Below are 12183 nucleotides of genomic sequence, written 5' to 3' on the forward strand. Positions count from 1 at the left end.
ATGCCCCCACCAGGGATTGAACCCACAACCTAGATAGGTGCCATGACCAGAAATCAAACCCACACCTCTTGGTGTACAGGAGGATACTCCAACTAACTGAGCCACCTAGCCAGGGCTCTAATTTTCCAATCTGAAAAATAGTGAGGACTTTTATCATAAAGAGTCACATTAGTAAATCAATCTTAAAAAATGAAGTTTGGTCAAAAAGTGTCCCACCAAGTTACCCACAATTCTCATGGTCAGTGAAATCAGATGGCAGCAGAATCAGTGCACATCTGCTTATCAAACATTGCTAATGGTAGGTTGTATTTTTATCCTAATTTTTAAAAGTTTCCTATTTAACCTAATTTGCCTTTTAAGTTGAGATATTTCTAGATTTTCATATTATTTTTATAAGTTGTCCCCTTTATGTTGATAGAATGTACAAATTCTGAAGTATTGCTACATTTTAATTTAAACTGTAATATATCATCCAAATGTTGTCTTGCAAGATATTCAAATATAGTGAGTTTTTCTTTTTGTGATGTATTTGTTACTAAAGAGGTTCTGTAACAGTAAGGTGCTCTGCAATCATTAGGAAGTACGTATTATGCTCTCAACTGGAAATTAGAATTTTGGAAAACTTATATCTGTGACTGGGAGCTTGATAGCTTAACAATACATAAAGACTTTGTTTGGAAGAGTTTTGTGGTAATATTAGTCAATGTAATTTTAAAAATTTCATAATAAAATGTATCAACTTTTAGAAAAACTACAGAACAGTGAACTAATATTTTCCAAGAGACCAGTGAATAATATTACAAAATCCATTCAAAGTGATAGACCAATGGATTTTAATATAACTGAAGATGAAAAGTTCATTGATATGGCTTCAGATTCTGTATTATAATTAATCTTGAAGAAACTACAACTTTTTGAGTTTTGGTGTAGTATCAGAGAATAGTCTCAACTATACAAAAAAATTTTTTTTTAAATATAAAACAACTGTTTAAAGGCACTGGAGAGAACAAGACATTTAGCAGTGAGAGACCAAGATAGAAAGGGAAAACATTGAGGCAAGCCCGAAATTCTCTGCTACTTTTCTTCTCAAGGCATTTCCAATTTGTAAACTGCTCTGAACTAAGATGTCTAATGGAAACTGGACTCTAAAGTGTTACAAAATTAATCATAGCTTTTGGTAGTATCATGGTGTTAGTGAGATAAACATTGGAGTTAGGCCCCTGAGGAGGAGGAATGACTACATTTTGTAGTAGAAATAGACCAGATGAACCTGAAACATCTTGTGCCAGAAAGTAAGGAAGTGCTTAAAACAAAGACAAAAACAACCCCCCCACAATGATGGCTGTATGCCAAAGAGACCTAGGAGCCAACTGAAAGAGCTCACAATGACCAAAGCTAGAACCACTTGAGCAATAAATTCAGTAGTATTGAGTTATAATCCAAACTATAAAATAAATACATATTATTCCATATTGATATAAATAAATTATTGAATAAGTAAATAAGTAGGGGTGAATAGTTAAATCTATCCATGAAGAAGCATTCCCCCACTTCACTCTCAGGAGATGGGGTATAAAACTTCCTACTCCTTAAGTGTGAGTTGGCCATAATGACTTCCTTATAAAGGCTTGGGGTGGGCATGAGCTGGGTGGAGGGGGACAATGAGGGAAAAAGGGGGGTCATCTGTAATACTCTCAACAATAAAGATAAATTAAAAACAAAAGAGTGCAGAATGAGAAGGGGGAAAAGGGATGACTACTATGGAGAAACTGGACAAACAATACTTCAGCCAGGTGATCAAGATTAACATCAACATGGTAAGTCATGTTGATGGTAGGTACTCTTGATAAAATGTGAGGAAAATGGCCCTTTATCTCTGTAGTCTTGCTCCCAAGACCCATAACTCCATTCTAATCATCAGAAAATATCAGACAAATCCCAATTAAGGGGCATTATTCAAAATACCTGAGCAGTATTCCTCAAAACGGGACTAGATCATGCTCTACCAAAAACAAAAACAATGCCTGAAAAACTGGGACAACCAAGAAGAGCCAAAGGAGGCATGATGACTACATGTAATGTAGTATTCCGGATGGGATCTGGGACCAGAAAAAGCACATTAGGTAAAACTAAGGAAATGCGCATAAAGTATGGACTTTAGTTCATAATAATGTATCAATAATGACTAATTAATTGTTACAAATGTACCATACTAATGTAAGTTGTTAATAATATGCTAAAAGGTGTGTGGGATATGTGGGAGCTCTTTGTACTGTTGTTGCAATTTTTATGTAAATCTACTCTATAATTAAAATGTTTATTTAAAAAACAATTTTAAAAGTACAAAGTTGGAGGAGATGAATGTGGACAGTATCCTAATGAAGGTTAGTGTTTGGTGGGATAGGGTTATAGAAAAGAAAGAGGCCTCTGTGAGAGTTGGAGGAAATTTTACCACAAAGGAGAAAACGTTTGATCTGAGGCTTGAAGAAAAAATAGCAGTTGGTCCACCAGAGAGAAGAGGGGAAAGAAGGACTCTTCCTGTTTAGTTTGCATTTACTTAACCGTCACTGAAGCGTGAGAGCTGACATGCATCCTCTCCATGCTTCTAGGCATGCCCATGTTAATGTCTGTTCCTCCTGAATGGATTCTGACCTGTGGAATTATACTCCTTTGTCCAAAGGATTGCCCAGTTATTAGGAAAATGAAATGAGCAGAAGTGTTTTTTAATTGGATTTTATGATTCTGTTCTTGATCTAAAGATCTGAAATCCAATGTAAAGATTATGTTGTCACAAATCAGGGTTTCTTGACCTTGAATGAGTGACATTTGATGGCAGATAATTCCTTGTGGTGGTGGTGGTGGTAGTGGTGGTTGTCCTGTTCATTGTAGGATGTTTAGCAGCATCCCTGGTCTCTACCACCTAGATGACAATAGAACCCCCACCCCCAACAATCAAAAAGGTCTCCAAATATTGACAAATGTCCCAATGGAACAGAGATATACTGATCCTTTTAAAACTTGGATTGCTTTTTTAAAATTTTTTATTTTTTATGTGTGTGTTGGATATTGAGGAATCCTCACAATTTTTGAAAAAATCTTTATTGTTGGCAGTATATGTCCCCCGGCCCCCATGACCTCTCCCACCCCCCTCCCTGCCCCCAGGTCTTCACCACCTTATTGTCTGTGTCTATGGGCTATGCATATGTGCATATAAATTCCCTGGTTAATCTCACCCCCCTCCACTCCCCTCCTCCACTTTCCCCCTGAAATTCATCAGTCTGCTCCATAGTTCTATGTCTCTGGATCTAGTTTGTCAGATACCTTGATGTATTTTGGCACTTTTTTGATGGTTTCTATCTGCCTCTGTCTTGTAAGGGGCAGAGATCCACACAAGCTTGTTCAAGCAAAAGGAGGATTATTGGTTGGATATACTAGGTTAGGAACTAGATTTAGAGCATGATCAGGAATTTAGGCAGCCCCATGAACCTCTCTCTGCCTTTCTCTCACCTAATCTTACCCTCAGAGCTGGGAAAGTAGATAGTATGTTTGAGGAACTAAGTGGAGGACAGTGTGGCTAGACTGTCATATGAGATTGAAAAGATGGCCATGGGCCAGATTGTGCAAGAGCTTGTAGACCATGCTAAAACCTTTGAATTTTATTTCAGGAATAATGGGAAAACTATTGGAGTGTTATAGCCAAGTGATTGATATGGTCAGCATAACTCCCCCAAATTATTCTGACAGAAGAGGGAGAAGCTTTGTGGGGGTCATGGGAAGACAAGTGTGACAAGAGTTGGGTGAGGGAAATAAAGAAAGCTATGAGGGCATATAGAATGGCCTCCTGGCTGGCCAGATCTCAGAGGAGCCCATCCAGCTAAACAAAATACTGCAAAACAGCTGCCTAATTCATAGCAACTATGAGTAAGAATTCTGATGAAGATCAGGCCAAAGGTTGGCTTGAGCAGTTGAGATGTCATGTTAAACTTTGCTAATTGATGACACTAAAATGCCTGAATTAGAAAAAAGGATACTCAGTGAGACTGAGTTCTTAGACACCAAAAACCATGTGGGAATACAGAACCTACTGGCCTGAAACACCTGAAAGGCCAGAATGAGGAAGTCCTGGAAAGCTTGAAAAAAGTTGAAGACTTAATCCAAGGAGAGCATGCCAACCAATCAGACATGAGAAGGCTGGTTACCTGGGGCAAGTATGCCTGGCTGTATTACCACCTGGGCAGGCTGGCAGAAGCCCAGATCTGCCTGGAGAAGGTGGAGAACACTTGTAGGAAGTTTGCCAGTCCCTCCTGCTATAGAATGGAATGTCTTGAAGTGGACTATGAGGAAGAATGGTGGGCCTTGCTGAAATGTGGAGATGAACAGGTCAGGGCTCTGGAAGTGGACCCTGAAAACCCTGAATTCAGCATTGGGTATGCAATCACCACCTATGGTCTGGTCAGCTTTAACAAAGTATCACAGATTAGTGCGACTTTTCCTGCACCTCCTTAAAAAGGTCATCAGGCTAAATCCAGAAGAAGCATATACTAAGGCTCTCCTCACCCTGAAGCTTCAGGATGTAGGACAAGAAGCTGAAGGAGAAAAGTACATTGAAGAAGCATGGAAAAAGTCCTAGCAGACCTAAATCTTTCAATATGTGGCACAAAAAAAACCCCAAAAAACAAAAAACAAAACTCCTAGATAAAGCTCTTTGGTTCTTAAAAACAGCCTTGCAGGCCACACCCTTCTCTGCCTTCCAGCATCACTAGATAGGGCTTTGCTATAGATCACAAGTTTTTCAAATATAGAAAGCTACAAACTGGTAGTCTAGAGGACAGGATAGAGAACATGTTGACAGAATGACAAGATTAGCTGGAATGACAGGATAGAGAACATGTTGAACAAACACCCACATTTGACATTGCTTATATACTCCTGGTAATGTACATAGAAGCAGGCAACTATTGAAATGCTGAAAACACTTATCAAAAAGTGTTATATACATAAAATCCCTTGAAGAAGAAAAACTGCAAGAGATATATTTCTACTATGGCTAGTTCCAGAAATTTCAAAGGAAATCTGAAGCCGATGCAATGATCCATTATTTAAAAGCACTAAAAATAGAAGAGGCATCATTAGCAAAGGATAAAAGTATCATTTATTTGGAGAAATGAATTAGATGTAGAAAGCTTGAGCATTCTGGGATCATGTACAAATAGAAAGGAGAAATGATTAAAGCACTGGAGTATTATGAGCAGGCCTTGAGGCTGGCTTCTCACTCTGAGAACTCTGAGGGACATGCTTGTTAGGCGCTGAAATGTGGACCACTGTCACATTTCACTTGATTTTAGGTTAACATGTACTAATAATCTTTTCTGCTTATTGCTTTCAGAAACATATTATGCAATCCACAGTGAATTACAACAGTTACTCAAACTTGGTAAAATATTAGTTGTATTCAGAAAATAATGGACCAGCCCTGGCTGGTGTGTCTCAGTGGATAGATTGTCAGCCGGTGGACTGAAGGGTTGTGGGTTCCATTCCTGTTAAGGGCTAGTACTTTGGTTGTAGGCTCAGCCCTGGTTGGGATGCATGCAGGAGGCAACCAATGGATGTCTCTCTCACACTGATGTTTCTGTCTCTCCCCCTCCCTTCTACTCTCTCTAAAAATCAATGCAAAAAATATATTCGGGTTAGGATTAACAAAAACAACAAATAAAATCAATGAGAATATATCCTCAGCTTTAGGATTAATTAAAAAAAACAGTGAAACAATATATATGTCTTTGTGGGTGAGAGGAGAAGGAGGAGGAAAAAAAGAAGAAGGAGGAGGAGGAAGAGAGAAATCATTTCTCTGTGAATGCTATATAATAGAAATAACAGTTTTTCCCCCAGTAGATTTGTAGCAAATAAAATACTGTATTTACATTAAGAGAAGAGGTGGGACCTTGGGAAGGGATTAACCAAATAACTTGTACACATATATGCATAACCCATGGACACAGACAATAGTTTGGTGAAGGCCTTGGGTGGGGGTGGTTTCAAGCTAGAAGGGGTCAAAGGGAAAAAAAGGAATGACAGGATAGAGAACACCCTGAAGAAACATTCACTCTATTTCAGTTGTCTCCTGTAATACTTTTATCAATAAAGATTTTTTTAAAAAGGGCCTCATAATTCAGAATGGGGAATTAGGGAAGACTTCCTGGAAGAACAGACATTTTAGACGAGACTGGAAAGTTGAATAGGAGTTAACTAGATGAAAGAAAGTTTTAGGAGGGGAAAAATGTTCTAGGCAGTGGGAATTATAGGAACAAACACTGGGAGATGAAAGGAACTACCCTCATGGAACTGATGCTTTAATGCAAAGTTTCACAAACTTAAAAAAATAATTTTATTTTACTTTAATTTCAAGCTTACAGAAAAGTTGCAAGAAACTCCCACATATTCTGCTCATTTGTTTCCTCTTTCTCCCTAACACACATACACACTCTTTCTTCAACCCTCCCCATCCCACACACACTTTCCACCCCGCCCTTGAATTATTTGAGAATAAGTTGCAAAAATAATGTTCCTGAACCTCTAAATAGTATTTCCTAGGAACAAGGACATTCTCTTACAACCAATAGCAGACAATTTAATATTACGGTACTATTATCCAAATTACAGTCCATATTGAAAATGTTACTTATTTCCCCAAAAATGTTGTTAGAGCTTTATTTCTCCCAGTCCAAGTCCAACCCAAGGCCATGTGTTACATTTAGTTGTCTCATTTCTAAAAAGTTTCTCAGCCTTCTTGTCTTTCATGACCTTTGCCAGTTTTGAAGAGTACAGGTTGATTATTTATAGAATGGCCCTCAGTTTATGATTGTCTAATGCTTTCTCATGATTAGATTCAGGTTATGCATTTTTGTCAGGAATACCATGTGGTATCTGCTGTGTTTACTGCATTTCTGAAATCTTGATGCTTTAACATCTGCCCTATGTGCATATGCTGAACACACCTTGTTCTGGGCAGCCTGACAATATGTCTGAGTCCCCTTGCCTTGACCTTCTGCCTCCCCCATTGTCTCCCCATGGGAATTCTCTCTAGGGAGTGATTTTCAAAGACAAAACTAGCTAATCCTAGACTTGCTTACCCTGTCTGTCTATTCCTTCCCTCGGAAACCATAGTTGAGGTGCTTGTCCATGGTTCCTCCCTTGCTCTCTCTAAGTGAAGACTTCAGTGGTTCGCTGTGTGGACCCCAGTGGCGTGGCCTGCATTCCCTCTCTTGGGATCTGTGATGCTTTCAATGGCAGTTGTCTCCTGATCTGTTGACCTTCCCATACCTAAGTAATAATAAAATCTATTAAAACATCTGCCAGTTTCTATTTTATTTTACTAGAGGCCCAGTGCATGAAAATTCATGCACTGGATGGGGGTGGGGGGAGGTCCCTCAGCCCCGCCTGCCCCTCTCAAAGTCCAGGAGCCCTCAGAGGTGGGAGGTGACTTGGCGATCAGGGGAAGGCAATGTCCTCATCACACCTCTGCTGCTGCCACTGCCAGCAGCACAAGCCTCGGCTGGCCCTGGTTACCTGAGCCTCGGGCTGACCCTGGGCGGCTGAGCAGCTGCCATCTGAGGCTTGCCTGCGCCTCGGCCAGCCCTGCTTGCCTGAGCCTCAGTCAGTGGGGGGGTGCAGGAGGACCCAAGGCTCCCTGTGGGGCTGAGCGCTGCCATCTTGTGAGGGTGTGATGGTCAATTAGCATATTCCCTCTTTATTATATAGGATATTTTTAGAACATTAAATACCTTTATTATATGATCTAAGATAGGAGGGAGGGGGGTTTGTTTGCCTTTCCAAGCCTTGAATTTCCTCAGCTAGAACTCCATCCAGCCCCTTGCCCTGCAGCACAGAGCCATCTGCCCTGCCACATTGGCCTGGAGTTGGAGCCATGCACGCAAGATGCTTACCCTGCTGGAACTGCTCTTCTAGGAGACTGCTGATTTTGGCATTCGTTCTCCTTTCATCATATTTCTTCTGACTTTTCTTTGATTGCTTTTTGTTTTGTTTAAAATCTCTTCCTCCTCAGGAGTCAGCTTGGCTCCCTTCTTGGGGCCCAGGGGCTGTGACAGCAGGACTCATATCACTATGGATGTGGTATGCTGTCAATGAGTACAATGCAGTTCTTTTCTAGGGTCTTGTGAGGACTAGTTTATTATTGGATGCGCTGTAGATAACGTCAGTAATCCTAGTTTTGCATGTACTAGTACAATACTCTGAGCCCCAGGAGAAATTGTCTATGTCCAGCCTCAGGCCATGGTGCTTCCTGTTGCCTCCCTGCACACATGTGTGTGTGGCAGGAGCTAATCTTACTGTGGGCAGCAGGACATCCTTGCTCATATTTTGCTTCTTAGGGTAGAACTTTCTCTTATCCCCAGTCTTGTAATGCTTGTCAGCTGTCCTGAGAGATACCCATGGCTGCAAAGAGTACTGTTTTAATTAATAAGTAATTTGTGGGGACATACTTCAAACTTTTTTAAAAAACACGTTTTCAATGATTTTAGGGAGAGCGGAAGAGAGAGTGGAGAGAGAGAGAGAGAGAGGAAGAGAGAAACATTGATGGGCTGCCTCATGCACACTCCTTACTGGGGATCCAGTCTGCAACCTGACAAGTGCCCTGTCAGGGGATTGAACCTGGTGACCTCTCGGTGCATGGGACAATGCTCAACTGAGCCACACTGGCCAGGGCGCTCAGACTATTTTTTTTTTTTAACCTAGATGGATAATAAGAAATATATTTTACATGGTGACACACACATGTACATTTATCTGAAACAAGAGTTTAGTGAAACAATACATATCCTGTTCACATGAAAGTTATTTTAGTTCCTTTTCTATTTCATTTGAAAATAATTCTGTATGACTACTAAATTGATTTCATAACCCTCTAAGAGTTTAATAGGTAATGACTTTTGTTTGAAAGCACTAGTCTGATGGAAATATCACTTTGAATCATTTGCTTGCAGAATGGGAAATAGATGAATAGATGTGTGTGTGTGTGTGTTGTGTGTGTACGTGCACGCACGCGCGTGTGTGTGTGTGCGTGTTTGCGTGTATGTGTGTGCAAAACTGACAGCTAGCACTTTTATAAAGCTCTTGCCATAATTCAGATCAGAGAGATTGGTGACTACCTGTAGCGAGGTTGAGAAAAATGGGTGGTTTGAGAGAAAAATGAGTGGATTAAGGAATGTGAGTTAACAGAATTTCTGGGTAGAATTAATAGAAAACTGAAGTTGGATTTTAGTCAAGAAGATTTTACAACTTCATTACATTGCAGAAAGCAGAAATTGGCCCAGGATAGGGAAGAATGCTCTGAAAATATTTCCATTGATATGCATAAGTAAAATAATACAGTCAAAACTATATCAAGGAAGTCAATTAACATGAATTTACTAGAATAAATTTCACTTTCAGCACTCTCTTCTCTCTTTTGGTTAACCACTCTGTCAAGTCTTATATGCACACATGCAGAGAGAAATGTGGAAAATAAAGATATTACACTTTTGCATTATATAGAAACAATGCTGGCTTAAATCACAACTGCGCTCACCAGGGCTTTCTTAGATGCCGATCTTTAGATTTAATCCTCCAAATACAGCAACTAGCATTCTCACCTGTGGACACCGGCGATAACACGCGCATGGTGCGGGCTGCAAAAGATGCCTGTTTTCCATGGCCCGAGTTTGAGAAAAAAATTCTTTTTTTTCTCGTGAAAAAGAGTATGGATGTGTGAGTTTACATACACAGTGTTGGAAAGGAAGGACCTTGTGAGTCGTCTCTTATCCCCCACCTTTATCTCCTCCCCTCCCTCCCGTCCTCCCTCCATTCTTTCCCCCTTCTCCGGCGTTATTCTGGGATTAACGGCGGGGCCGGCCCAGTACACAAACGCAGCTGGCTCCGATGGTCAGCCCGAGCCCCGCTGCGCAACCACGTCAGGAATTCCAGTAAGTTGGCAACACAGGAGCACAAAGACAACAACAATGAGGAAAACCCTTCAGTGCAGAAAGGAATGTTTGGAGCCCCGGCGGCTACAGTGAAAAGACAGACGCGCGCGCGCACATGAGCTCGCGCCCGCGCTCAAGCCCTCGCATCCACATGCGCCCACGCGGGTCCCGGGAGCGACCCCCTTTCCGCGCCTGCGGCCCCCGCCGGCCCGGGGACCCGGGCGCGCGCCTCCCCAGCGCCCGCCGCCGCTCTTTGTACCCCGCGGGTGCGGGGACGCTCATTGACTATGCAGCAGCCCCCGAGCGCGCTGGATTGGCCTGACCCCGGCGCGGTCTCGTACCATCGCCCCGGCCGCCCGGAACCGGCATAAATCACCCGCGGAGACGAAAGCGCAGCTTTGCGCCCCCTCGCAGTTCCCCCACCCCCAGACTCGTCTCCCCCCCTAGCTTCCCGGCCCCCGCTGCCCCCGGTCCCCAGTCCTGCCTCCTCCTCGGAGCAGCACTACGCTAAACTGTGCTGGGAGCCAAGTAAGGTTTTAGTGGCTCTGAGCAGGGCGCTCTGGATTTCCAAATTCTGACACCTCGATAAGAAAGCCACGAACTCTCTCCGGCCCTTTCGCACACCCTACTCTTTGGAAATCTTCGTTTTCTCATTCTGTGTCTATTTGCACCTCTCTCTTTGTGTGTTTCAAAAAATAAAACCTGTCACCGCCCCTCTTCCTCCACCCCCACCCCCAGCTCCGCAAAGCTTCACCAACCCCCCCGGCCCACGGAAGGTACTCGATCCGCGCTATTGGGAGTAGCAGAGCCCAGGTGGCCCGTGCCCTGGAGAAAAAGCGGTGGCATGAACTGCCAGGTTCTTGCCCCTGGGGAGGGTGAGATGGAGGGACCCTGGCCGGGGATTTCATGGAAACAGGGCTGCCGCCACGGTCACAGCCCCTTTAGCCGACAGAAAGGGCTCCTCACTCTTTGGACCAGGCCCAGTGCCTGGGGCCCTGGGGCAGAGTTGGCTCAGAGACCCGGGCGGGAGATCCTGGGGCGATCCTAGGCCCGGAAACATCCCCCCCTCACACAGGGCTCCCAGGGCCAGGAACTAGGTTGCACCGGCCCTTCTTTTTTTCTGTCGCCTCTGGTGTCACGTCCCGCGGAGGAGGATGCTCCGAGGGTGAGTTTAGGTTCACTTGAGTGCCCTGGGAGGTCGCCCTCCCACCCGCCAACCAGTCTAATGCTGCCCAAAGAAGGAAGCCACGGGTTTCTCTGAACCTCTTACGTGTTTCTCCTTCATATACCAGGGGCACCAGCACGGTGGAGATGTTCATTCTTTTCACTTTCCTTCCAAATGAACAGACTTGTAAGAAGCGCCGTCTAGCTGTGGCACCTGCAGCGCTGGTACTTAGGAAAAACTAAACAAGGATCCAACCTCCTCCCCAACGGGGATTCAACCCCCTCCACAACTAGTGAGACACACAGAGCACCCCATCTTCCCCCAGCGCCTCAACTTTCTGGGGGAAGCCAGGGGGCCCTAGAGGACGTAGGAATTGCAGAGCAGAGAATGGCCACCGATCTCTCCAGCAGGCTCTTGACTCCTTCCCTTCCGTCTCTTCTTCTTCCTCCTCCTTAGACTGTGTCGGTGGCACATTTCAGAGGCAAATCTTGCCGGGAAGCCGTGCCGCCGAGTAAGTGTGTCGGTGTGAGTCTTCGCATGGGAGCGCGTGGCTGTGAGGAGTCTGTGCGCGTATGAATGGAAGCGTGTAGCGGTGAAGTGTGCGTGCACGTGGACTGGGGTGTGTGTGTGCGCGCGCGAGTGTGTGAGGCGTCAGTGTGCTAGTGAGCGTGTGCAGCTGTGTGAGCGTGAGGCTGTATGCGTACGTGTGTGAGTGTGCGCGCCTATGTTCGAGTCCCACTCCTCCCAGCGCTGCAAAGTGCAGGGGGCGGGCCGGGCGGCAGGGGGCCTGCCCCGCCGGATTCCCGCATGCTAGTTCCGGGGCGGTCGGGTCTAAAGGGCTTTATGCTCTGCCTGGAGGGTGGGGACTGGCGCGGGTAGAAAAACGGGACGCCCTGGGCGGGCCCGTTTCCTGCCACTAGGAGCCCGCCGAGGTGCGGGTCTCACCGAGCGCTCGCGAGCGGAGGCGCTGCTGCTGTGCGCGACGCGCGCCCACCTCGCGGGGAAGGAACGGCGAGGCCGAGGCCCCGGGCCGTCGGCGGG

At 44.5% G+C, this 12183-nt stretch overlaps 1 pseudogene; it reads left to right on the forward strand.

Annotated features, from left to right (window-relative positions):
* The first annotated feature begins 3917 nt into the window (after positions 1-3917).
* Positions 3918-5303, forward strand: LOC139015765 (interferon-induced protein with tetratricopeptide repeats 1 pseudogene; annotated as a pseudogene).
* Positions 5304-12183: the final 6880 nt, after the last annotated feature.

This window comes from Myotis yumanensis, unplaced genomic scaffold (genome assembly GCF_028538775.1).
Source record: "Myotis yumanensis isolate MYYU_CA2020_CCGP unplaced genomic scaffold, mMyoYum1.0.hap1 SCAF_8, whole genome shotgun sequence".
NCBI classification, from domain to species: domain Eukaryota; kingdom Metazoa; phylum Chordata; class Mammalia; order Chiroptera; family Vespertilionidae; genus Myotis; species Myotis yumanensis.